Below are 26,974 nucleotides of genomic sequence, written 5' to 3' on the forward strand. Positions count from 1 at the left end.
ACAAAAGAAACGTGTGAATTGCATCTCCCGAGGATCCACTTTTACCTTTTTCACCACGTACAAAAAGACTTGCCTCGCTATTTAATATAAAGGCACGAAGTGAGAAAGGAGACCAATGACATTATTCAGCAATCGATTTAATGATATCACCGGTCTTTGTAAGGTTTAGTAGTAGTACAGTGCAGACAGAGCAGTCTTTTTATTAACAACGCTTTGTCGCTGCTTTACCGATCCCGCTGATTCTCCTTGCGTCGCTTTTCCTAATGCGAACTTAATAATAGCTTGCAATTTTACTATATGCATCGAATAATCTCTTCTCAAGTATTCAAAAATATATTATGAAACAGCGAAAAATGTGTAACGCTGAATAATAAATGCTTGAGAGTAAGACGCTTGAAATTGTGATAAATAACGTCGAAGATCCATATTTCGTGTTCACACGTCTTATGATTGCGCACTTGCTGCAGTTTAAGAAACAACATGACCTATATGTACGAGTTTTGACTTATCGATTTCTCGTTGCTTCGCGCTAAATATAGATATTAAGCGATTCGACAATGAAACACTTTTCATAAAATTTTTGTAACAACATTTTTTCATAAAAAGAAACTTATTTCTTTGTTTTTACGTTCAAATGTAACGCGATTTTTAAGCTCAACCGCCGTCGCTGATTTAAATGCGCTCTACCTAAAATAAAACAATTTTCAAAAACGTCTGCCGAGCCACCCACTGATGGCGTTCAATGAGATACTTCTCGCGTGAGTTATCCCGTTCATTAAATCTCGCGTTGTCGCGGACGAGTGGGCTCGGAAGGGTGGTTTCCAGGCGAGCGATCTCTTAGACACCAAGGCGCAAGGCATTCGCCGGAGAGGAAAATACAGGATTGACGGGTAAGAGAGAACGAAAGAGGGCCAACTCGCGCTAGCGAATATCATCCATTGTTTCCCGGCGACAATGCGAAACGGAGATGCAGACAGCATCTTCGTTGCACTTTCAAATCTCAATCATTAAATTGGGCAGTATTGTGTACGCGTCCAGAAATCCAAGGATGCTACGAACTTTCGTTCGCTCGACCTCCCAAAGAATGAGGATCGATAGGCTGGCAGCGCTTTGATCTAAATCAAATATGCCCTTGTTATTTACAGAGTAAATTGCGAAAGAAGCGCGATCAACGCAAAGATGAAAGCACATGTCTCTCTGCGCTCCGAGTTAAATTCGGCTGACCGCAAATAATGTTACTTTAGGTCAGGGATACTGCGACGCACGCCAACTATTTACCATTTACCATCTCGTAAGTTAACGTATTTATTAGCGGGCGCAAAGGGAGGTGGCGACATCCGAAAAATACGGTACAATATCGTGTGTTCCTAAAAGACTCGCGTCAGTAATTCGGAGCTGCGTAGGTGTAACGCAGCCTGTGGTGTCCTTCCCCTTCCCTCTTCGTTTTCTTTGAAGACAGTCGGAAAAACGCGCGGGCAAAATTGTACAAATATAGAATATCGGAGGGATATGTTAGATTCATACGCACACACACGTACACATACTTTTCAGTTATTAAATGTTGAATTAAATAGATTGAATCCTTTTCCAGTTTTTACACGTTGAATCAAATATGTAAGAAAAATATTAGTTTTATTAATGCGAAAAGTTTCCTTCTATGTCAAATATAATATCTCCATGCTGCAAAGAAATTTATTATCATTCTCATATTCATTGGCAATCAACGCATCTTAATTTTATATGGATTTATGCGTTTTCGATCACATCTCTTTCTTTTCTGATGTAATCAAAACAGCATAAATCCATAAAAAATTAAGATATAATAAGCGTTAAATGCAATAAATATGAGAATAATGATAAACTATATATATATTATTTTACCAATGCTCTAAATTAAGGAAATAAAATGTTCGTCAAATTAAAGAGAATATTGCATATATATAATAAAAGAGAAAAAAGGCACACCGTGAAAAGGAGAAACAGAATTCGAGGTCGGCTGCGCTTTTAGCTGTTGGCCGCTTCAGTGCTTTCTAAATCGGTTAATATTGGGAAAAAGGTGATCGACCCCACTGACAGACAGTAATTTCGTTGCGATGCATCGCGAGAGGGACCAACAGAATTGCCGTCGACCCCAAGCGTGATTTAAGAGTAAAAGGTAACGTCAATACAGTTATTATGCGCAAACAAAAATTAACTTAATCTCTGATTTTTTCATGTTCTGATTTCCTAATTAAGAAATAAATAAAGAAATAAATAAAGAAATAAATAAAGACAGAGTGAACCAAATATTGTAAAATAAAATAGTTTTAGAACAGCAATTGACGATACAGCACACAGAGAGAAAAAAACTTTTTCAATAAAAAAAATTTTTAATTATATTTTTTATGCATTTATTAAATCCGTTTAAATTAAAAAATTTACTTTTAAATAAATAAATATATTACAATAAATATCTAATATTGTGTTTTTATATTTTTTATATTTAAATGATAATTTTACAAATTAGCTAATAATACCATTCAATTTAATTAAAATGTTTTCTTAGATTAAAAAATCTGGTTATCTTAAATATAAAAAAAATCTAGCAGTAAATACAGTAGAAATAAAAGAAAAAATGCTACATTAAAAATTATTTATTTATTTTTTTACATAAATATTTCCATTAAAAAGTGTTTAACTTGATTGCAAGTAAATAAACTATTAGTTTATCCCACCGAGTAAATTTTTGTATTTTTATAGTCAACAACAAAAAATTTTGGCCCCGAATGCTTGAATTTTGGCTCTGAAACTAGCTACAAAGACAAAAGCAATAAAAAATTAATTTATAATGGTTTTTGCAACAAACATTACTATATTTTGCTGCAATTTTAAATAAGTAACTTTTAAATGAGTAAGTAGATGTAAATAAATTTTTGCACGCATGTTTATTACAATTTTATTAGTATGTTGTAAAAATTAGGATTTAATTAGTAATGCTACTTCTCCATCAAATTTGTAAATAAGTACTGTAAAGCACGATTTTACATATAAGAATCGACATACAATTAAATAACTTTTAAATCAGTAAGTAAATTTTGCTCAAATTTTACACAGATACTCAACTGTAATACTAGAATATTCTATAAAATTTTAATATTTTTGGTAATGTTTTGAGATATGATCCATACATCCTTATGTAAATTTTTTTTCGTATTACGATATTTTTTCTCTCAGTGCACGAATATAGGATAACACCGATCTGCATCTGTATATTTAAAACTCAACAGATATAATTTAATATGTTTAAGAAAAATGAACTATACCATTAGAAACTTTATACTGTCTACTAAAAAAAGTTAGAAGTACGATCCAAGAAAAAAGAATTAAAATTGCCAAGACATGATCATATCTAATTCACCGGAGTTACCCTAAGGCGCCTCGATCGTGATTCACAACTTCACTTTTAAATAGCAGATCCTTCGATCGGTTTTCTATGTATCGTTCAATTATTTCATACTTTCGAATGATTTTTATTCCATGAAATTACCTCAACTCATTTCATAGCAATATCAAGTTAACTTTTTTTCAACAAAACTTTAAAGACAATTGACTCTTAAAAAACTAATTACTATTTATTCATTAAATGTTTTGTAACTCAGTTTAATTTCTCAATGAATAATTTAGTTAGCAAGATACTATCGAGTTAAGTTTTACGCCGCTGAAGTTCCGGAAATCAATACGTCGTATTGCCACAAACGGTACCCCGCCAACGGTCGCGTAATTCATTCGATTATGTCGTCAATAAAGGGGCCAATCAACCTTAGGGAGACTCTATGAACGTCCGACAATCACTTCCCGGCTAAGTCTTAATAATTACTTGCCGTTTTGCGTTTACTAAGATCGAATATATCTATTTTAGTCTTTTCAGAAGGAGGAATTATTCCATCTTTTTGTTCTTCAATAAATAAAACAGAAAATAAAATCGAAACGCTTAATGAAGAAAAAGCATATTAAAAAGCAAGTACTTCTTCTCTCATACAATACGAAAGTAAGCATATTTAATAGTCATTATTCGAAATTCTTACTTAACGTAATCTTCTCAATGCTGTTATTAAAAATAGCTGAATAATTCAACTACGAATTTCGTGATAACTATTTTGTCACCATTTATAGGCGTATTGTCTCAGAATCGCACTCGTGTTACAAAAATCAGGAGATAGTGCACTTTTTGTATCGCCGTAATTTCGCGTTGTAAAGATACGAACGCTAATTAATACAACTCAATAACTCGCTTGAACTTTTTTTTTTTTCACGAAAACACTTGAGAATCCTACAACTTTATAACGCCCTGCGACGCGGGGGACACGTCCCTTCCCGGAGTAACCGGGCCAACCCTTTCATTCCGTGCGCTCTCGAGAAAGTAATTTCCCGTTACAGCGTTTCCCTTTCAGATGCGGCCGCATATTACTCGAAAGCGCACTCTAACGAAACCAATAGAAATTCAAACTTACCACTCGGCGGAGTCGCGATTTCCACGAGGCGGCACTAGAACCGACAGTTACAGTTAATTAGCGCATCTTCTTCCGGCCCTTTAGCCGTATCCCGTCTCTCTCTCTCTCTCTCTCTCTCTCTCTCTCGAGTTTATAATTGGAAGGGGGGGAGAGAAGTCGCCAGTCGTATCATCACCATTGATTTCCCGCTTCGCCAATAATGTTGCCAAATCGCGTACCTCGCGCGGATGCGAACGTTTCGCAAATGAGAACGCGTTTATCCCGCACAGTTAGTCGGTCAGCTTCGCTTGGTCGCTCTCGGAGAGCTTTTTGGATGCCGCTCGTTAATCGGGGGAAAGAGACACTGCGGGCGCGATATCTCGGTTGTTGTCGCCGAGAAGGAATCGACGCGATACCCTTGTTACTCTGCTACCACGCTGTAACTCTGCCTCTTTACAGAACCGGCGGCGTGCGTGGCTTTCAGCTCCGGTTACAGCACAGCATCCAGACTCTTGTATCTTCGTAGAAACCGGACGCGAGTGGCGCGGCGCGCCCGATCGCTCCGCTAACCAGCCAGATAGTCAGTCAGTCAGTCAATCAGCCGGTCATTCGATCCGTCGATCGCGGTCGCGTCGAGAGATCGACGCCATCGATCGCTTTTTTCCGCCAGAGCACCCCTATCCGCCCGTGTGCGTCGCCGCGGGCGGCGAGCAGCGCACTACTACGCGAAGTGCGTTAACGCGCCCGAGATAAACGACGTCGGCCACTGTCGTCGGCGTGCATCGCGCGCCTTTTGTTGCATATGCAACATCCAGTGCAGTACGCGCAGGTCGGCCGAAAGCCTTCGGTTTATCGCTCGCGGAGATAACCGGAGACGCGTCGAGACACGCGGAATAAAATATCGCTCGCGGTATTACAATATAGAGCGGACGCGAATCACGGTCAAGTGCGCGCGCTTCGATCTTCGCAAAACACTTTTTTTCCCCGCTGGGAGACTTTTGGCAGAGCCACGAAGAGTCTCCGCGCCGATTAGCTTCGCGCTCTCGATCTACTCGGATCTTCTCGATCACGCGCGACGGAAGGGAATACCAATTTAGAAAGCTGACGAGACGTCGAACGGAGAGGCGCTGTCAAATCACACGTCATCGCACGCACGTGCGACGCGTTCAATCGGCCACCACTGTCTTGTTTATTTATTTATTTTTTTCTTTTTTCGTCGGAGATCGTTTCAGAAATTTAAAGATCGATCGTCGAAGATCGCGCGCGGAAAAACCACGGCGTGGTCCAGCGAAACCGCGCCCGCAAAAGTTTACATTCACGGCGAAAGATTTGTCGCGCTCCTTCCCGATTCCCGATCGTTTATCCGCGTGGCGAACGAGAAACGACGGGCAAACGGCGGCGACGACAACATATCCGTTCGCAGCGACGGCCGACGTTGGACTGCCACCGGCCGCCACTATCAAGGGATTTTATCGACGGCAGGATAGGTCGTGTTCTGTATGCCGCACATACACCCACCTCCCCCACACATACATACACACACACACACACCTAGGCCAATTCCATTCAAGAAAGTGTTGTCAATGAACAATAATTGTTGTCTCGTGACAATAAATCGCCGGTTTTAATATTTTTTTTAAGGATGATCGCCGGGAGCTCGTCGTTCGATGATTGATTGCAATCAGATTTGTGCGTTAACACGTAAAATTCGAGGTAGCAAGCTAATGTTATTTGTAATCATTTTAAAATCAAAATGTTGTGAAAGATGTTATTTTGACGTTAAAATGACGACAAAGAAAATTGCTATCTGGGGTATAAATAGTCTATATTACGCGTCAACAACATAAACTGTGCAGACTACGTAAATTATGTATAAAATCATAATGTTATTTGTTAAACTATAACCTACGGTTATTGTAATATAAAGAAAATTTAACACTTTATTTTCTGTATTTCTTTAACTTTTAATATTAAATGTTGTTGCTCTTATTATTTATTAAAAATATTAATATTAAATAGTAAAAATATTAATCATAAATATTTTCATTGTTAATACATTAAAATCAAAGATATTAATAATTTTAAAACCTAATTACTTTCTTCTGTATTGTACTCCGTATTATCTAATTTATAATAGTTTACATATTTTACATGTTTGTATTGTGTACATGAAAAAAATTCGTATAAACATCACGTATTTGTTTACGTAAAAAATCCATAATCTTAAAATATACGACACAACTCTGGTTTTACCCGTACAGCACCGAAACATTGCATAAACTTTATGCTAAAACATAATATTGCATGAAAGTTGCGAAATGTTTCTGAAATGTTATTGCAAGCGTGCGGCAACGTTGAAATGTTCGCTCTTAAATATAACGATGTAAGACTACAGTAATGTTATGCAATGTATTTGTTAAATTAAAACGCGTTACTGTAAATATTGCAAAACTTTTTAAATTTGATAGATAAATCAAGAGATAAATGACAAATTAATAAGCAGCAATAACATGTTTATTTGTATAAATTATTTGAGATCGATTTAACTTAAATACAAACATGTTTCGATTTAACTTAGCTCTCTTTAATGTTCATAATAAGTAATCAAATGTATTTTGTGAACATTTTGCAAAAGTCGAGAATAGTATAAACAATTGTTCTATAAACTAATATTTGATAAAATTTCGAATTTTATAAGTAAATGCAAATTTTATAATATATGCGACATTTTTATAATTAATATATGTACGAGCGGACAAGTCAGAGATCATGTCGGAAATCATTCAAATGTAAATTTATTGAACAACCGTTTATATTATTCTCAACCTTTGCAAAATGTTCATAAAATGACATTTAATCACTTATTATAAATACTAAAGAGAGCTCAGTTAAACCAAAACATATTGTATTTAATTTAAATTGATCTCAAATAATTTATACAAATAAATATCTTATTGTTATTCGCGTTAATCTCTTGGCCGTTTATCTCTTGATTTATTGCTTTGCATTTAACAAGCTTGTTGTATTTTCGTTATTTAATAGATAAACTTTGAGAATACACACACACACATACATATATAATACATAAAGACATCCAAAAGAGATAAGAGAAAACTCGTTTTGATTGTATAAGTTTCTAATTTTTTTGCTTCCAAAACTCGAATGAAAGATTATGAATTTATGCAACTATAAAAAATTTTGTTCTCATCTTTCTTGAATATTTTAATATATTCTCAAAACTTATCCATTAAAATATGAAGTATCTTGTACATTAAAAATCGTTATTAAATTTTTATATAAGAATGGAACCTGCTATACAATGTTCTGTATTTTCTCATACAAAGTTATACTCATATCAGGGCATATTCCATGCACGTTTTAATACACACTGTTAAAAATATTCTGAAATTCAAAAATATATTTTTAAGTTACACATTAAATTTAACGTATCTATAACTATAAAAGCATATGCATAAAATTTAGGGCACTTTTGACAACATTAAATTTACATTAAATGCACATTGAAAACCTTTAATTTAATATACATTTAATGTAATATTTGTCATTTGCTTCCGTTATATTACATTAAATTTTGCAGCCAATTTTTAACAGTGTATATTCTGAGAATTTTATAATATTTCCACAGCATTGCTAGAACATTTCGGTGAAATATTGATACTGTATGTCTTTAAAATGTCCATTAGCAATGTTGTAATGTTTTTGAAATGTTATTGAAAGCTTCAGTGCTGCGTGGATATGTCTGCCTGACATAACTTGCTTTCGTGGTTTAATATAGCATGACAAATAAGATGTCATGACATCTCACATAATATTTAAAAAGAGAAAAATATGTATCTTATTTTTTCAGTGTGAATTTACAGAAGTGAAATTTTACATTAGAACTATCGACGATTAACTTCTGTTATTTAAGAGAAAATAATATTACGAACCTATGTTTACATTTTGTACAATAATTTTAATAATTTTAATATTTTAAATATTTTAAATTAAAAACTTAATGATTACATAAATCAATCACATTAATGAATCGATTCTAAATTTAAAGTTATAAAATATTTATTACTAGAACGTTATTTATAAAAATGTAATTACACTTCATAACAGTTCAAAGAGAGCTGTAATGTAACGTAACCCCACTACAAACAAATTAAAAAATTAATAATATTTAATAAAAACCGAATGTTTTATTAAAAAATTATATATTTATTTAAAGAGAAAATATCGCAGAGTAATGCAACTGTACACATCATCCTCCCGCATATAGATTGCAGTATTAAAAATTTATAATACATATAATGTAAATTATAGATTAACAGTAGAATTGCAATAAATTTATCGAATAAACTATTGTGATTGAAAATTTCGAATAAGAGACAACATTAAGAGAGATTAATATGATCAATTTAATTATAGATATTGTAAAAAATATGTCTATAGATATTGTAAGAAAAGGCATAAAAATTTCAGAAAATGCATTGTTAAAAATTTTGGTAATTGTTTTTAAATTACAAACCAGTCATTTTATTTTAGCAATTCCAGTATTAAGAAGTACTAAGATAACACAGCAGGTTTTAGCATAAATGTAATAACATTTTATGTAAATTGAAAAGTGCCTATCGAGATATCGCGTTAAAAAAAAATGCAAAATAAATAAGTCAAATGGCTCATACGATTGTAATATGATTATAATGTCAGCAATTTAATTATGTTCGTCACGATAAGAAATGGAAGAATTCGAAGCTGTAAAACTTTATTTTCGAAAATTCAATCTATCATTCATTCAATAGCGGAGGTCAATGGCAACTCTTCACTGGGAGAATATCTGTACATTTACACACGCGATTCGATAGAGCGTTTAAATGGCTTGCTGACGTAATACGCGAAAAAGAAGCGAAGTGCTATTCAAAGAGAATGTGACAACACGACGCCGATATTTCGTCAAAATATCATTTAATGCAAAACGTCATAAAACAATACATGTGAAATTTAATACATGTGAATCATGAAACAATACATGTCTTGTTATTTTATAGCGTATGACCCTGCGCTTTAATTTCCTTAAAACAAAGGTGATTAGTGAGACAACTCCCCGAAAAGACAGAGATTGATAAAAAAAAGAGAGCAGGCTATCGCGACATCATGCATCGCGGTTGAAAAAATAATTGCTTAATGGCGCTTCTACTTTTATAATATTGCCCCCCCCCCACCCCATTTTATTTCTCTCTTTCTTTTTCCTAGTGCATCGATTTTCAATACGTACATATACGATAAGTCTAGTTATATACAGATCTACAAGCGCACCGCGAGCTGTTACTCTAAAAAAAAGTAGCTGAAAAAGAGAGGAGAGAGAGAAAGAGAGAGGGAGAATAAAAACTAGATTAAATAAAAGAGAGAAAAACGTGTTTACGTTGTAAATCGAAAGAAAAGTATGAAAATGAAAAGCGTACAAGGCCGTACAGAAGTAGAAACAGTATCTGTACGATATTAACAGGATACAAGTTCGATATGTGTACAGTTATTATAAAAAAAAAATGCAAAAATATTGATTACTTCGGGATTGCAAATGGGTAGTCAAACTTTACACTTCAGTAACTTTCAAGAGCTTGTCTACTTTAATAAAAATTTAATTTGAAGTTTACACAGAGCTACCTAGTTAGCAAGATGTTTTATCTTGTAAATTTGAAAGTTACGCAAAAGTGCGAAGTCTCTCTAAGAAAATTTTCATTGTTAAAAAATCGCCTCAGAAATTTTATCGGAGAATATTCATGCAAACGTTACGCTCAAGCATGCATAAAAAGTATAAACATTAAAATGCCTGTATTATGTAGACTATCGTAATATAACATAAACTTTAATAAAAATTAAACAGAAACATTAACTCCTACAAACAAATTAAAATATTAAATATAATTACTAATGCGAGCCAAACGTGATTATTAATGCGTAACGATAAAAAAAAACATAGTTCTATATATAAATTATAGTTACTATATATAATAATATACAATTTATCTATAATTTATAAGTACCATTGTTTTTTGTTGATACGCTCTGATAACCACGTTTGGCTCCCATTGGCAATTATTATTAATATGTAAACTTTCAATATTATTAGATTCTTTCTTTTATCGCTTGTAAAAACATTTAATAATATTAAATTTATGTTACGTAGTAACAGCAACAGATTTAAAATGTAATTACTTTTAACAACTATGCGCTATTGATTATTCTCAGTCAGTTTTGCGTTATTAATTACATTACATTAATATTGTTATAGTATTAATTATAAATAATAATAAATGTAAAAGGTTAACGAGTGTTTAACAAAATAGCATTTGTTGGGGAGGCGTATAATTTAATATTTAACATTTTTACGGATCATTAAAACATATCATTAAAACACAACTATGCGATATGTCAAAGTAACAAGTGTATGAATCAATGATCATTGACATTTCTAACTAATTAATTATCGGACATACCGCAATCGTTAATTATTATTGATGCTTTTGTATCTCCGTTAAATTTAATATTTGAATATAGCTTCATCGTGCAGTTTTGATAAGTGGTGTAGTACAAGACAATAGAGTTAATGAAAATGCATTAAATTAATTAAATACTCCTCGACCTCGGAAAATCTCAATGATAATTATGAAAATTCGTATTTTCCATTAGACATAAAAGATGTAAGCATTAATTGAGTCTTGAAACCATTGTTAAACTAGATTGGCATAACTGTTAATTAACATAATTAATATAAATATACTGGTTTGTAAATCCCAATTCTTGTCTCGTATCATAATTTGAACATGTATACAGATATACATAAAAATTCAGCAATGTGTGCTATACTCATTTACCTTACATTTGTGAAGTAACAAATAAATGATTTTGTCAATATTATCGTAACGTGTTATCGAGATGATGGTTATCGGAACAAGTAAAACATTGCGGTCTCAAATTGAGCAACGTGTTAGTGATTTAATTACACGATATATTATTTTTGTAGTTAACCAAATTTACATTTCCACCACGGTGGAATTGATCGCTATAGTTTAACAAACAGGATTATCCTAAAACGCAAGGAGAAGCTCGGGTGTTCCCTTGATTCACACCGCCATTATTTCGGCTTACGGTGACTTGCTTCGAACAGGACCGCAATGAAACCCGTACATGTCCAGGACAGGTGGACATCGCTCTTGCGTTATAGGTCATAGGTCGCGTGGTATTGAAAACGGTACGTTTCGATGCGCATAAAGCGGAATCGATTTAAAAATCGGGCGTATCAGGAAATTGGTCTTTTCTATGTGCTATCGGCGCGATATGCATCGTGACGTCAGCATGGATAATTATTAATTCTGAATAACGTAAAATGAAATTTAATAAATGTTTGCTAATTTAAAGAACGCGTGAATTTTCTCTTTTATTCGCAAAACTCAATAAAAATAAACTCCACCTCTATTATTCATCTTGAACTTCTCTCGACATTATTGTTCGCGTAACTATGACTTTATCATTGCGAATGTGAAGGTAGATTTTAAATTTATAAAACTAAGATATTTTGTACTCTGTAAAAAATAAAATGCTAATTTAACACTTTTTTATGTCCCAGAAAGTCCACTCTAAATTTTAAGTTAAAATAACTCAAAAGTTAAGCTAAAATTTTAACTTAACTTTTGAGTTATTTTAATTTAAAATTTACAGTGGACTTTTTGGGATTTTATTTTTTACTGTGTAATATCTTAAATCAAAGCAAGAATATGTATATACGCGAACAAATTTCTTTACGCGATATTTAATTAATGATGTAATAGAATGAAATTGTTAATTGTTATGGCAAGAAAGTGATGAGTCGAGAGAGAAGGTAAATAATAATAAACCTGACTCGTTCCGCGGATGTAATTTTCGCGCGATAATTAACGCATGCTATTAGCCGTTGTTTCATTGTTTAAAAAATTCATTCCATTTGTAGCACCAACGGGAACAATGGGTTTATCCCGACTGGAAAAACTACGTGGTACACGAGCGATACGTATGTACGTAGGTGCGTAATGGTATATTGGTTTTCCCCGACTTTTACGATGAACCTTTCAATACACATATACACATACAAAGTTCACGCAGTATGCACATATTGTTCAGTTTTAAACAAAAAAGCGTATACAATACATATATTCATGCGATGTTCGCACAATTCGACATTACTGATGCGAATTTTGGGATAACGATTTTTTTTACTTTTCTTTTATTTCCATTTTTTAGAATTATTTAACTTGTGTGTGGGTGAATATAATTGTTTTAAAGATATATATCAGTTGCTTTTCACGTTCATGTAAGATTTATTATATTGCTCAATTATTAATTGACCATAGAACTTACATTTTTTGGATTGATTTGCATCAAATTTATTTTACTTTTTTCCTTCAGTGACAGTTATTTCTTCACAATTAAATTACTTAGCAAAAAATATGCAAAATTAAAATGATTCCTAAATAATTAGCAGCAGTTAAATAAAATAAAATATTACATAAATGTAAATGCTAAAACATGCATTTGAATCATATAAAGACACCTGAAAATAAAATCTTTCCTAAAATACGTGACAAACTTAATCTTCAGTCAATTTTATGCGAAGTCATGCCTATCTCCTCGACATTATCTCGTGATAGAGACACGCGAATGATGAAATTGTAAAATTTTACGATTTGACAAAGTTAATATGCCCGTACTAAAAACATCACGAAGTAATACACCATCGTATCACAGGTGCAGTTCTTTGCGCACACACTCTATTTCCTTTCTCACGTATCTCCGTTTATCTTTTTGACGTTTTGCAGAATGGCTTCGAAAGTTACATCATTTTCTGAACGAACGAACTGCTCATCGTATAGTTTTTAGCAATTTTGCGATCGGTTGAGTTCAACTTGTTTATCTTTTTATACTTTAAATATATTTTCCTTTTTTCTTTGCGTCAAGGAAACGTTTTCGATTCCATTTAGTTTATTTTCTTTGATTTATTATATGTATCAAAAATTGATGTATATTAAGTAAAATTAAAAAAATAAAATCTTTAAAAAGTACTGAAGATTTTTGTTTGTTCAAGGAAATAAAATTATCTCGACTATTCCATCGCGAGCTTAAAGTGTCATTGCCTTGATGCGAACAGATAGCTAGCTTAGTATCGACTATATGTACGGCTATTTTCCTCGTTTTCCTGGCTTTGCGTGGAATTACTTTATGGCCAATGTTGCAAACACTTTGCACGACAGTTGCGCGTTTCCATCTCTCGTCGACTTTCTCGTTTTTTTTTCTCGTCGGTCTTACTAACGCGGCGACCGTATCGAAAGCTGATGAACGATTCGAGCTTAGCGCGGGATGCAGGCGAGCGCGATTCACTTCCTTTTTATTTCCCTTCCGCATTCGTTTCTTTGCGTTTGGAAAATATCGCGTGAATGAAAATTCTGCGGTCAACCGTAAAGGTTCTCCACATCGATTAACACGGTTTATTTTGACTTTTTCCCCGATCGAAATTGTATTCACTTCCACGTTCAATTGACTTACCGGAATTTTGTTTCTCATCGCGAGAGGTGAATAGAATTCTGACAGTGAGTGAAAACTAAAATTCAATATCATCTACGTGTCGGAAAAATACTTTAACATTGATTCAGCAACAGTTATTCAGCATAAGAAGATAAATTATTGTCTGGACAAAGTTTCTATAAATATTTTTGGAGAGGTGGGGGGAAGGAAATCTTGTAAATTTTTATAAATTCACCTAAACAATTATTGAGCACTGAAAATTGTCATTTTTGTCATTTTAATTTGTTATAAATTTTTTTTTTAATTCCCCAGAAAGTAAATTTAAAAAGTTTTAATTGCAAAAATCATACAAATAAAGAAGAGTTTTTCTGAAATATCTGAAAATTTAGCTGAATAATAGATAGGACCTAAAAAAAATGTTGTTAGACTATCAAAATGAAGGTAGTTCAAGCATAATAAACAATGCAAACAGTTGGAATATTCTATCAACCAACTTGAGCATCCTATATAATTATTTTGATGATCTAATAAAATTATGTTCAGACCTATATTCAGCTAAATTTTTAGATACTTCAGCAATATCATTTCCATGTGCGGAAGAACGATTCCGTTCTGCAGCAGTTTTCCTCTAACATTTGATAAAATACCTGCATGAAATGCTATTCTGCACTGTATACAGTACCTATTTTTGCATTTTTGAAAGAGTAATGTAAAAGAAAAATACTTAACATTCGCTAACTGCAATAGTTGCTTTAAAATAATGAATAATTAAAAATAGGCCTTATTTGGTTATAGATGCATGGAAAGAATAAACAACATTTAAAAATTTAGATAAATACAGATCAGAAAATAACTTTATATTAAATTAACATAAATAGTTATGTTAGGACGTCCAAATATAATAATGTTGCTGCAACCAAATTAAACAACCAATACAATCTTTTAAATGGTTCAACATAATTATTTTCAGATCTATATTTCAACAAAATTATTCTTTCGGTGTGGACTAAGCTTTCGATCTTAAAATACAGTTATAAAGTTGAACGAGAATAGTAATACCACGATATTAAATTAATAATTTAATAATAATGATGTTAACAAGCATTTACTACCCTTTTCCCTAAATATTGTAAAAAATTTTGAAATATCATACCTAAGTAAGAATCTCCCAATTTTCCAAGACAAGTGTCTTAGCCATTTCAATCATTGAGACATGTTACAAATTTTGCGACAAATTCTTTACAGTATATTGAGGAAGGGGATAATAAATACTTGTAATCGTCATTATTATTAAATTAATCGTCAATTTAATATCGTGATATTATTATTCTTGTTCAACTTAAAAGTGTGTTTCAATTTGGAAATTCAATGAATGCGTAATTGATGAATTTAAAAAAATGTATAAAATTACATAAGAAATATCACGAAAATCCAGATATAATCGAACAACACTTATCTTTCTTTCTAAATTCTTTGGAGTGGAATCCCACTCTAAAAGTGTGAAAATCCTGCCAATCTTGATAAAGAGTGGCAGAACTTTCACACTTTTAGAGTGGAATTCCACTCTTTTAGATAAAATTCCACTCCAAAAAATTTAGAGAGTTAATTAGTTGTGTTTTTACATATCAGTCTATATTCTTCTATTATTATTTTGAGAAATAATAATTTTTGCACGATGAAAGTAATCCATTCGTTCTGACTAATGAAACCATAACGGTACAACAATTTTCCTTTTTCTCTCGAGTATGTTGGCAAACGATTGACGGTTCTCATTTTTCTTTGTGCCGGCCGCGAACGAAAGCACTTCTTTTTCTTCACAAAAATATGAAAGTAAATTTCTCGCAGAAAGTTCGATTTATACATCTCTCGCGCGCGTTTGCGTTAGATCAAAATTTGCAATTTTTCTTGCGCGCTTTTACCGTCTCTGATATGAAAAAACCGCAAATTTAAAATACAAGTGCATGTTCTCCGTTAAATATCATCCATATGCTGCTCTTAGAAGCATATACATTATTATATGTCGGCGTACTTATATACATATAGCTAAAAAAGCACGTACGATTTTTAGCTTAATCCAAGTCCGTGTTACATACATATGTCATGTATCTAGTTAATATTACATCTGTGTCATCTATTTTAAAAGTATTGCAAATCTAGTTTTGAAACTGCGGCTAAAATCGATACTCCGCAGCGTTTGAAATCCACGTCTCATTGAAATTTATGATGTTTCAAAATTGGACTTACAAATGCTTCCAAGATAAGCCGCCCGTTTCTTTGCAGCAGGAACTTAAACTGAACTATTTAAATGATAATTTTCCACGTAATGGAACTTTCAGATGTACTCAAATGATTTTGTTCCAATTAAAATATTTTTTATATATTGCATATTTATATTTTGTATAGAAATATATTTAATCGAAATAGATATTTATTTTTACGTACAAAAATGTATTTAGTATTATTTAATATATTATTAGTATATTAGTATATTAATATTATTTAGTATAATATTATTTTACGATATGGAAATTATATTTAAACGTTTTGAATATTTGAGCGTTTAGAACTTTTTCTCCATATTATTCATTCAAAAATATTGTTTTTACATAATACACATACACACACACACACACACACACACACACACACACAATACACGTGTGCCATTTTATTGCAATATATATATATATATATATATATATATATATATATTATATATTATAAATATATATTATATATTATAAATATAATATAAAAGATAAAAATTTGAACATAAGAAATAGTCAGCAGAAAGTTTCACTGTTCCTGAAACTTTACATTCAATAGCAAGTGAACATTGCTCTACGCTATTAATTAACATTTCTAATTAAACAGCCCGCGTTAGTAAGTTGTGTTGCTAGGTATGTTTCGGAAATTTACGCGCGCGTACAGCACTCGTCTGTTTGCTGCAACGAAGATAGCATATTACGTAAATATGTAGTAGTATGCAATATCGCGCCCGAGGACGGGCTTGGCAGATATTAAAGTCACCCGATATTGCCATACAACTCGACTGTCGTAGGCCGTGAAGATATGCTGCTAAAATACTATAACTTTGGCAATTAAAATTTAGATCGTTACACACTTGCCTCGGCTAGTCATTGGTCTAATTAATTCTTAAACGGTAAGACAAAAATGCATTCTATGACTAATAACGCCAACGGCAATCTCGGAAATTCAATTTTCTGCAGCGTGTTTCAATCACACGTTAATCAAAATGTAATTCGCTTCCTACACGAAAAGAACGATTTTGCTGAAACATCTAAAAATCTAACTAACTGTACCTTGTAGCCTACCTAAGCATTGCGATTTTTTTTCTAATTTTTTGGCCGAGTCCAAAATTAGAAACTGATTCAAAGTAGGAAGGTCAGCTTCAAAGTAGGAAACATTTTCAAATATTAATTTAAAATATAGAACAATTTCAAATATTTGAATAAATGGGTGCAGTAAAGATTTTTACAAAAAGTGTCATTTATCACGAAATATTAGAACATGAGAAAGATAATAAAGAAAATTCTATTTTTGACCTCACTGTCAACAACAAAATACATAAACTGATCAGTCAACCGTTGCAAATAAGCCATGTTGATAGCTTGCACGATATACTCGCGTTATTTGTTCAATTTACCATGTAACTATTGAGAAACAAGTAGACATATTGAATAGTAGGATACACTTATCTTGGATGCTGATTTGAAAATAATTTTGTTAGACTGTCAAAACAATTATGAAAAATGTTCAAGCATGACAAACAACGCTGCGAAAAATTTCGATTTTCTAGCAAGTAGATATTTTTGTGTCTTAAATTGTATATTATTTTGATGGTCCAACAAAATATTTTTAGATCTGTGTCAAGCTAAACTTTTAGATACTTTAGCAAAGTCGTTCTTTCTGTGTATATATTTGCAAATAATGTATTTTATAAATTACTTCACGTTTTTTACGTGTATTTTCTAATTAAATCGGCAGTTCTCTGGTAATAAGATCAGTATGCAATCTTTTTGATAGTAATATGAAAGAACCGGGAAATTGTAAAGAGAAATTATAGCGCAATACGATAATTAATTTCATTAAGTTCAAAAAGGATTTACGTGCCAGCAATGGGAGAAATGTATCCGCATCTGCGTAAAGAGTGATCTGAAAGATTTCAATTACTTGAATTATTGTCTTGCATGCAATATTACGCTTTGACAGATTAGGAACAACGAAGTAAAGCACAATTTGTATGCGAAGACAGAACTAAGGAAAAGCGCACTGCAAGAAATATATCGAGACATTTGTACGGAATCGCGTAGCAATTAGCTGTGAATCCGTTTGTCAAGCCCTGGGAGACGGCAGATGCAAGCGACTTTGAGTCAAAACGCTTCGTTAAAACGTTGCGCGTCGTCGCAACTCGTAATGTCGCTCTCTCTCTCTCTCTTTCTCGTTAACTTTTTCGCTTATTTACTCTTATCAATTCATAAAATCATTCATTAAAAACTCGATACCTCATCGAAAAATTTCTTTCCTACTGACTGCATTTGAACACTGATTGCTTTTGAATAATGCTTCAGTTTCCGTAAGGGCCATGTTACTCTCTTTATACGGGATGATTTATCAAATTCATATTTTATGATTAACATTATTTTTATTATTACCTTGACATATGATACTTGAGATTTCGTGATGTTTCCAGTGTTTCCAAAAATGTGTTTAAAGCGTTTTAAATTAAAAGAGTGTTAAAAGTATATTTTTTATCTAAATTTTTTGTTGAATTTTTTTAAGAAAAAATCAGAAGGTTGAATATTGACTTCAATGTAATTATACTATACATAGTTATATACATATATTAATCATGCATAAATTATTCTCATTATCATGTTTCAATCAAGATCGTATAGATTAAATCAATGTTATAATAAACGTTTCAGCTTTCTTATGGCTACAAGATTGAATTTATGGAAAAGAAAATTATGCGAAAGCAGAAATAATTGTGTGTAAAATATTAAAGTATTGTTATCGAAATTAAAAGATAAAAACTGTAATATCAAATTAATCCCAAGTAAATTTTTAATTAAAAAACATCAAGATAGCTTTCAATCTGATTAATACATCAAAAACATTTATTGCTCTTATTGTAAATCTATTATCGTACGTTTTGTTAATATCTCAATAGCTTTTATCTTGACTTGAATTACTCCAATTACAGCTTCTACGATTTTAATGATGCGTTTACCCGCAAATAATCGATAATGTAACGCGAGAGACCGTAGGGGGATAAGGCATATTTATACTGGCGATTAGACAAAATCGTCTAACGTGTTTCGCAGAGGGTGGTGCGGTATGCGATACCGTGTGAGGATATGTCCGTGATTATCGAACATAGAGGATTACGTTTCGGTTCTTCGATAACCCGACGGCTGCCGGCTCGTATTTACTCGGCAAATAAATGTCTCGGGACGTCTCGCTCTTAAGTAGTTTGCTCTTCGAGAGGGAGGTGAATTTAGTAGCCATCGTTGACAAAGTATTCTGTAGCTAATCCCGGTAAACCATGCAAGATCTTCCTACCTCGAGAGAGGCTCAAATATCATGAAAATGATACAAGCACGGAGGGACGCACTTTCGTCTCTCCGTATTTTCAAGATAAAACCACAGAGTTGAGACAACTTCTTTAAGAACTTAACTCACACAAGTTTGACTTGCATATATCCAATAATAATTAATAATCGACGTAATTATGTGCGTCTGAGAAAAATTTAGATTTAAAAGAAAGTTTCATTATTTTTTTCACTTTCAAATTAAATATCTCATCGTAACCTGTAATTCTTTGAAGTAATTTATATGTATGCACAAGAGATCTTGTGTTTTATGAAATATTTACCGGATTTCAAATTAAAATACATATATAATTTATTCACAAAAAATGTGTTTCAAACACGGATAAATTGCGGCACGGAATGATAAGGTGTGAAATAGATTCCAGTTGATTACAATATTTAAAGAAAAACCACGCGCAGTAATTGGTATTGCATTTTTTATTAAAATTTTACGTAACACACGAGGTCACGCTAATTGAACCAGTATATATAATTTTGATTTTTCTCTAATTGTAAGATCAGCATTACTAGATTTTTCAGCTGTTAATGTCTTGTCTTTATTTTTCTGAGACAAAATATTATTTTTAACTTTTAATATTACCCAAGCACAATAAAATTATTACAAAAAAATTTAATTTATATTTGCATTTATTTTAAATTAATGGGAATCATCGACGACTGACGATGAATTTATATATGTAATAGTAGAAGACCATATCATTTAAAGGGTTAAGTATTTACACTGAGAAAAAGATGTTAATTTGACTTTCAACTTGATTGAATTTTCTCAGTTCAAGTATTTATGTATTGAAATCAAATGCATAAATGATAGAAGCGAAAAAATCGTCTTGAAAAATGTAGTCAAGTTAATAACTTCTCACTATGCATTATTCTAATCACTCACCGACACGATGGGCGGCAGCGGAGTCGTATAAGGCCTCGTTGACCTGCAACACACAAATACGAAATCTAGATTAGCGCTGGATAAACGATACAATTAACATTAAAAAACCAATATCATGTTCCTTACCACAGGGTTGATCCGCTGTTGCCCGATACCCCCCGGGCCTCCGCCTCCTCTCAGATTCCGTTTTTCGATGCACAACACAACACAACGCTCGCGACAAGAGATTAATTACGATCGCGCGCTAATTATCGAAGCAACGCGCGACACACTTCGTGGACGGAACCCATTCGGCGAAGCGACATCATCACGTAGCGAAAGGGACACACGATCGCGCGAGGTTATGATCCAGAATGCGTAAATCGATATTCCGTCGGAACGTTATTTCACTGTCGCACACTGTCGAAAACTCGGAAGCAGCTGCGCGTACAAAGAAAGCTGTTCGACGTCGATGATAGTACATGCACGAGCTGAAGCGCGATGCGTGGGCCGAACGGAGTTTGCGGTGATTCGCGCGGGGTAAATTAACCTTCATGCCGTCCCGCAACGAGAACGCGCGCGTCTCCGAGCGATTTCGCTGTCTCGTCCGAACGTTCGTCTCACTGCAGGTTACTCACGAAAACTTCGACGTACGTGCAAAGAGAACTCTGCGCTCTCCGCTCGCGACATAACGCTGACGACACACGAAGGAGTACGCGTACGAACGGCACGAAGCACGCAGCGAGAGAGCCTCGTCGACCGTATCCAACACACTGATTGTCAACAACTTCACACCGACGCCATCCGTCGCCGCACGGTGCCCGGCGAGGTCAACACACACGTCTTAGGACGATCGTCACCTTACTACGCAACACTGTACGTAAACAATCGACTCGTACATACGTGTACAACCGAGATCGGAGTTCGCAGGGATCGCGCGCTCCGAAATGCGTTGCGTAGCTGCTGTGCCGTCGCCGTCGGCCGATCGACTGACTGCGCGCTGGCCCGTCGCTCGCCGAAACACGCAACATATCGCGGCGGTTCCTCGTCGCACGATTCGTCGAAATCGAGCTTTCTGTGGATCTACCTACCGCGATGAATTCGATACGAAATCGATCCGCGATCTACCACGCGTCCGCCCGCCGCCTCCCGTGATGCCTAATTACTAGAGTGGCGCCGCGCAGGCGCACGCCGGCGGTTTTTTTCCTGGAAAAAATTCTTGCTGGAAAGTGCACAAGTTACCGACCGTGACGATAACGGAATCGCTCATTGCTCGGTGTCAATTCGGCGGTGCGCGGCGTCACTCTAGTAGTGAGGCATCGCGGATAGACGTGTGACGGATCGCGTTAGGTTTTTATCGCGGTAAGTGGATCCGCAGGAAGCTCGATTCCGACGATCATGCGACGAGGAGCCGTCGTCGCGATACGTTGCGTATTTCGGCGAGCGACGGGTCAGCGCAGTCGATCGGCCGACGGCGACGGCACAGCAGCTACGCAACGCATTTCGGCGTGCGTGGTCCGTTAACGAACTCCGATCTCGCCGCGTGTATCTTTGTACGAATCAATTGTTTACGAGCGGTGTGTAGTAAGGTGACGATCGTCCTAAGACGTTGACTGTTCGCCGGGCACCGTGCGGCGACGGATGGCGTCGGTGTGAAGTTTGTTGACAACCAGTGTGTTGGGTACGGTCGACGAGCCTCTCTCGCTGCGTGCTTCGTGCCGTTCGTACGTGTACTCCTTCGTGTGACGTCATCGTCATGTCGCGAGCGGAGAACGGAGTTCTTTTTGCACGCATGTACGTCCGAGTTTTCGTGAATGATCTGCAGTGAGACAAACGTTCGGGCGAGACAGCGAAATCGCTCGGAGACGCGCGCGTTCTCGTTGCGGGACGGCATGAAGATTAATTCACTCCGCGCGAATCACCGCAAACTCCGTTCGGCCCACGCATCGCGCTTCAGCTCGTGCATGTACTATCATCGATGTCGAACAGCTTTCTTTGTACGCGCAGTGCTTCTGAATTTTCGACAGTGTGCGACAGTGAAATAACGTTCCGACGGAATATCGATTTACGCATTCTGGATCATAACCTCGCGCGATCGTGTGTCCCTTTCGCTACGTGATGATGTCGCTTCGCCGAATGAGTTCCGTCCACGAAGTGTGTCGCGCGTTGCTTCGATAATTAGCGCTCGATCGTAATTATAATAATCTCTTGTCGCGAGTGTAGTGTTGTGCATCGAAAAACGGAATCTGAGAGGAGGCCGTGGCCCGGGGGGTATCGGGCAACGGCGGAGCAACCCTGTGGTAAGTAACATTACATTAGTTTTTTAATGTTAATTGTATCGTTTATCCAGCGCTAATCTAAATTTCGTATTTGTGTGTTACAGATCAACGAGGCCTTATACGACTCCGCTGCTGCGCGTCGTGTCGGTGAGTGATTAGAATAACGTATACTAAGAAGTTGTTAACTGGACTTAATTTTTCAACTCGATTTTTTTAGTTCAACCATTTGTATTTGATTTCAATACGTAAATACTTAAAACTGAAGAAATTCAATCAAGTTGAAAAATTTAATCAAATTAACATCTTTTTTCTCAGTATAAATACTTAACTCTTTAAATGATATGATCTTCTCCTATTACATGTATGTATAAAATCATCGTAAGTAGTTGATGATCCCCATTGATTTGAAATTAACGCAAATATAAATTAGATTTTTTTGTAATAATTTTAATGTGCTCGAGTAATTTTAAAAGTTAAAAATAATATTGTGTCTAAAAAGAAATGAAGACAATTAACAACTGAAAAATCTATAGTAATGCTGATTTTGGAGAAAAATTAAAATTATAAGATACTGAGTTCAGCTAGCGTGACCTCGTACATTATATGAGATTTTAATAAGAAATGCAATACCAATTATCGCGTGTAGTTTTTCTTTTAAATATTGTAATCAATTGGAATTTATTTCACACGTTATTATTCTCTGCCACAATTTATTCGTGTTTCAAGCATATTTTTTGTCAACAGATTATATACGTAATTTTTCTTTTTAATCTGTTTTAAGTGATATAAAATTATCAATAGAATTATGAAAGATTAGTACAAAATTGATACGAAAGTAAATACAAATAATATAATAGTCATTAGCGCATTTCTCTTATTAAATAAATTATGAAACTATAACATATTATAACTAATGAATTGTAAAATACTTACACGCCGCTTCTAATAAAACCTTAATTTATCAGGTACTATTTCCTGTGTTTAAGGAAAATGAATTGTTATAAACCTGTTATTAACTCAATAAAAAATTCATATATTTATTACTTTTTAAAAATTAGAAATACATATGAATAAACTGTCATTTAAATTTAAAAAAAATTTCGGCTGTTATACGTTGTTACACTTGTATTTTATATAAGTAAATTTTGCGCAGTCAAAAAATTTATTCAGTCACGAAAAACAACGTCTTTATCACACATGGAACAATTTGACTTAGCGTCAACTTTTAATGCTTGCCAAACTTGAACCTACGCTTTCTTTCAGTTGAGTAGCACTACACTTGTAAAGGATACTTGAAGTTATTAGATGCTGACATTAATACCATTTTGAGTTATGCTTCGAGGATGTATTTCTCCAAAATCAAAGTGTGAGTCATTTAGAGCCCTGTGTGACCTCCGAAGATTAAATACTAATTTAAATATACTCGTATATGAATATATGCATATTTACACATTTAAATAAATATGAAGTAAAATAATTACGTGAATATAAAATCTACTTAAACATGCGAATATATTCATAATTACATATTTAAGTAAATATTTGACAAAATAATTTTGTTTTAATAATATTTCATTAAATATCATCTTTAATATGTAAATAAATTCATATTAATTGATTTAAATAAATATTGGATAGAATAATTTCATAAGCAAGTCTTTCTTTATCTCTCTACAGATATTATGTGAGTTTTTCAAGACCCAGATTTTTTTATCTTGAATCATTCGGCCTCAAATTCAGATATGTACATTACAAAAATTATGTTGAATCAAATAATTGTAAAATCATATTTTCTGAATATTAAAAATTTATATGACACATTTTATCTAAAAGATGTCCCCCCCCCCCTTCTTCTCCCCATGGATGTTTCCACGAGGGAACATGTGTTATATGGGAGAATATACTAGAATTTTTTCAGATTTTCTCACGCTCAAAAACCCTTCATAAAACAACATTTTTCCAACGACCCGCGATATCTAAATAAGCAGTTAAATTTAGCGGTGCGGAGGATTACACTGAGAAAAAAAATTTTGTTGAAGAATTAAAATATTTATTCCGATACGTGCAACTAAATATTGAATTTTTGTATAACTTTTTGTATAACTAAATACCTGTTGAATCAATCAAATGTTTGATTAATCGTACTGGACTAGATATAGTTTTTAAATACATTTTTTCTCAGAATAGATATGAACTTATTAACAATTCCAATGACTGTCAGATTAATAATATTATTAATAACAATGTTAACAAATTAAATAATATTGTTATTAACAAATCAAACAATATTATTATTATTAACAATATTATTAATAATATGATGTTCTTTTATCTAATATCTACTTAAATACATTATGTTAAAAAAAAAAAATATATATATATATATATATATACAGGGTGTCCCATTTAACTTGAGACAACTAAATATTTCGAAAAATAAGCATTGTACGAAAAAATGTCCCAAATAAACTTTTAACATTATCAAGGGGGACGTCTGCCTGTGTAAAAATTAACCCACCCCCACCGCCCCTTAGGGGTGGGGCGGGTGTCAACTTTGAAATTTCAAATGGGAACCCCCATTTTTTATTGCAGATTCGGATTCCTTGGAAAAAAATACGTAAGTTTTGTCCGAGACATTTTTTCGAATCGTGATAGATGTAATCAGTAAAAATTAGTTTTTGCCATTTTCTCTCACCATCGGGGTGCTTTTATTTCGGTGAGTCCCCTCGCCTCTCACCATCGGGGTACTTTATTTCGGTGAGTCCCCTCGCCTCTCACCATCGAAATGGAAGGTCATCATTTCGAGCATTTATTGTAATTGAATAGTGAGAGGCGAGGGGACTCACCGAAATAAAGCACCCCGATGGTGAGAGGCGAGGGGACTCACCGAAATAAAGCACCCCGATGGTGAGAGGCGAGGGGACTCACCGAAATAAAAGCACCCCGATGGTGAGAGAAAATGGCAAAAACTAATTTTTACTGATTACATCTATCACGATTCGAAAAAATGTCTCGGACAAAACTTACGTATTTTTTTCCAAGGAATCCGAATCTGCAATAAAAAATGGGGGTTCCCACTTGAAATTTCAAAGTTGACACCCGCCCCACCCCTAAGGGGCGGTGGGGGTGGGTTAATTTTTACACAGGCAGACGTCCCCCTTGATAATGTTAAAAGTTTATTTGGGACATTTTTTCGTACAATGCTTATTTTTCGAAATATTTAGTTGTCTCAAGTTAAATGGGACACCCTGTATATATATATCAAAAATATTTTATTAGATAATATCTGTTTTAGTATTTGAAAAAAAATATATATATATTTTATACCCTGCGATAAAATACCGTAAAATAATTGATGCGATACGCGACGCAAACATGTCACAAGTAATTAATATCACACGAGTAAATAACTGGTATATTACAAGTAAACATCATAAATAACAATAAATGATAGGTTAGGTTATTTACCTCATGATCACCCGTCGTTTCCTAAGCTGGCTGCTCCTCTCAAAATCCTTTGCAGCTGCTTTTCCATGGCACTCACACACACGATTTCACATTCGCACTCTAATTATCGAAATGCAACGAATACAGGATTAATTGCGCAGGTTATGCGTTGCGATTCGAGATCGTTTCGCTCTACTGTGTCGTTGAAGACCAAAAGTTTCGATAGCAACAACTTCACATTGGCAATTTCCTCCAATTTAACGCGCGACACGACGTAAATCAATGTAAGGTCAAAATGCTGAATCGAGATGGTTAACCTTTGATTTCCATATATGCGTTATAGCCGGCCACACACATTCCAACAAACTTAGGTATTACAAACATACTTGTCAAGTTTATGGAACATGTAGACAGAATTAAGTAAGTTAATATATTTTTTTAAGTAAATTAAGTTAAAGTTAAATTTTTGTTGTTGTACACAGAGAAATTTTTAACTTAAGAGGCAAGTTAAGAAATTAAAGTTTACATATTTCAAAAATAACTAGTTAAAGTTAAAAATTAAATCATTTAAAATTAACTTTATTCTTTTACTTTTAACATTTTAACTAGTTACTATACCGATGAAATTGTTCAAAAATAACACTAATCCTGCGTGTAGGTAACAAAACTGCAATTATTTTCATTTTCGCATACGATTTGAGAAAATATGAAAAAAATGTT

General features: G+C 33.9%; 1 protein-coding gene across 3 annotated transcripts in view; it reads right to left on the reverse strand.

Moving 5' to 3' along the window:
• The window catches only part of LOC105199739 (octopamine receptor Oamb), a 174,706-nt gene extending 148,032 nt beyond the window's left edge, over positions 1 to 26,674 (reverse strand). Inside the window, exons 1-2 of one of the 3 annotated variants that reach the window (XM_039458168.1) lie at positions 26,276 to 26,674; positions 20,550 to 20,592 (exon numbers count right to left, since the gene is read on the reverse strand). The gene's annotated coding sequence lies outside the window, so the exon portion shown is untranslated. Of the gene's footprint in view, positions 1 to 4,490; positions 6,295 to 20,549; positions 20,593 to 26,275 lie in introns of those variants that run through there. The other 2 variants (XM_026134966.2, XM_026134965.2) reach the window with 2 other exon arrangements.
• Positions 26,675 to 26,974: the final 300 nt, after the last annotated feature.

This window comes from Solenopsis invicta, chromosome 16, assembly GCF_016802725.1.
Source record: "Solenopsis invicta isolate M01_SB chromosome 16, UNIL_Sinv_3.0, whole genome shotgun sequence".
Taxonomy (NCBI): Eukaryota; Metazoa; Arthropoda; class Insecta; order Hymenoptera; family Formicidae; genus Solenopsis; species Solenopsis invicta.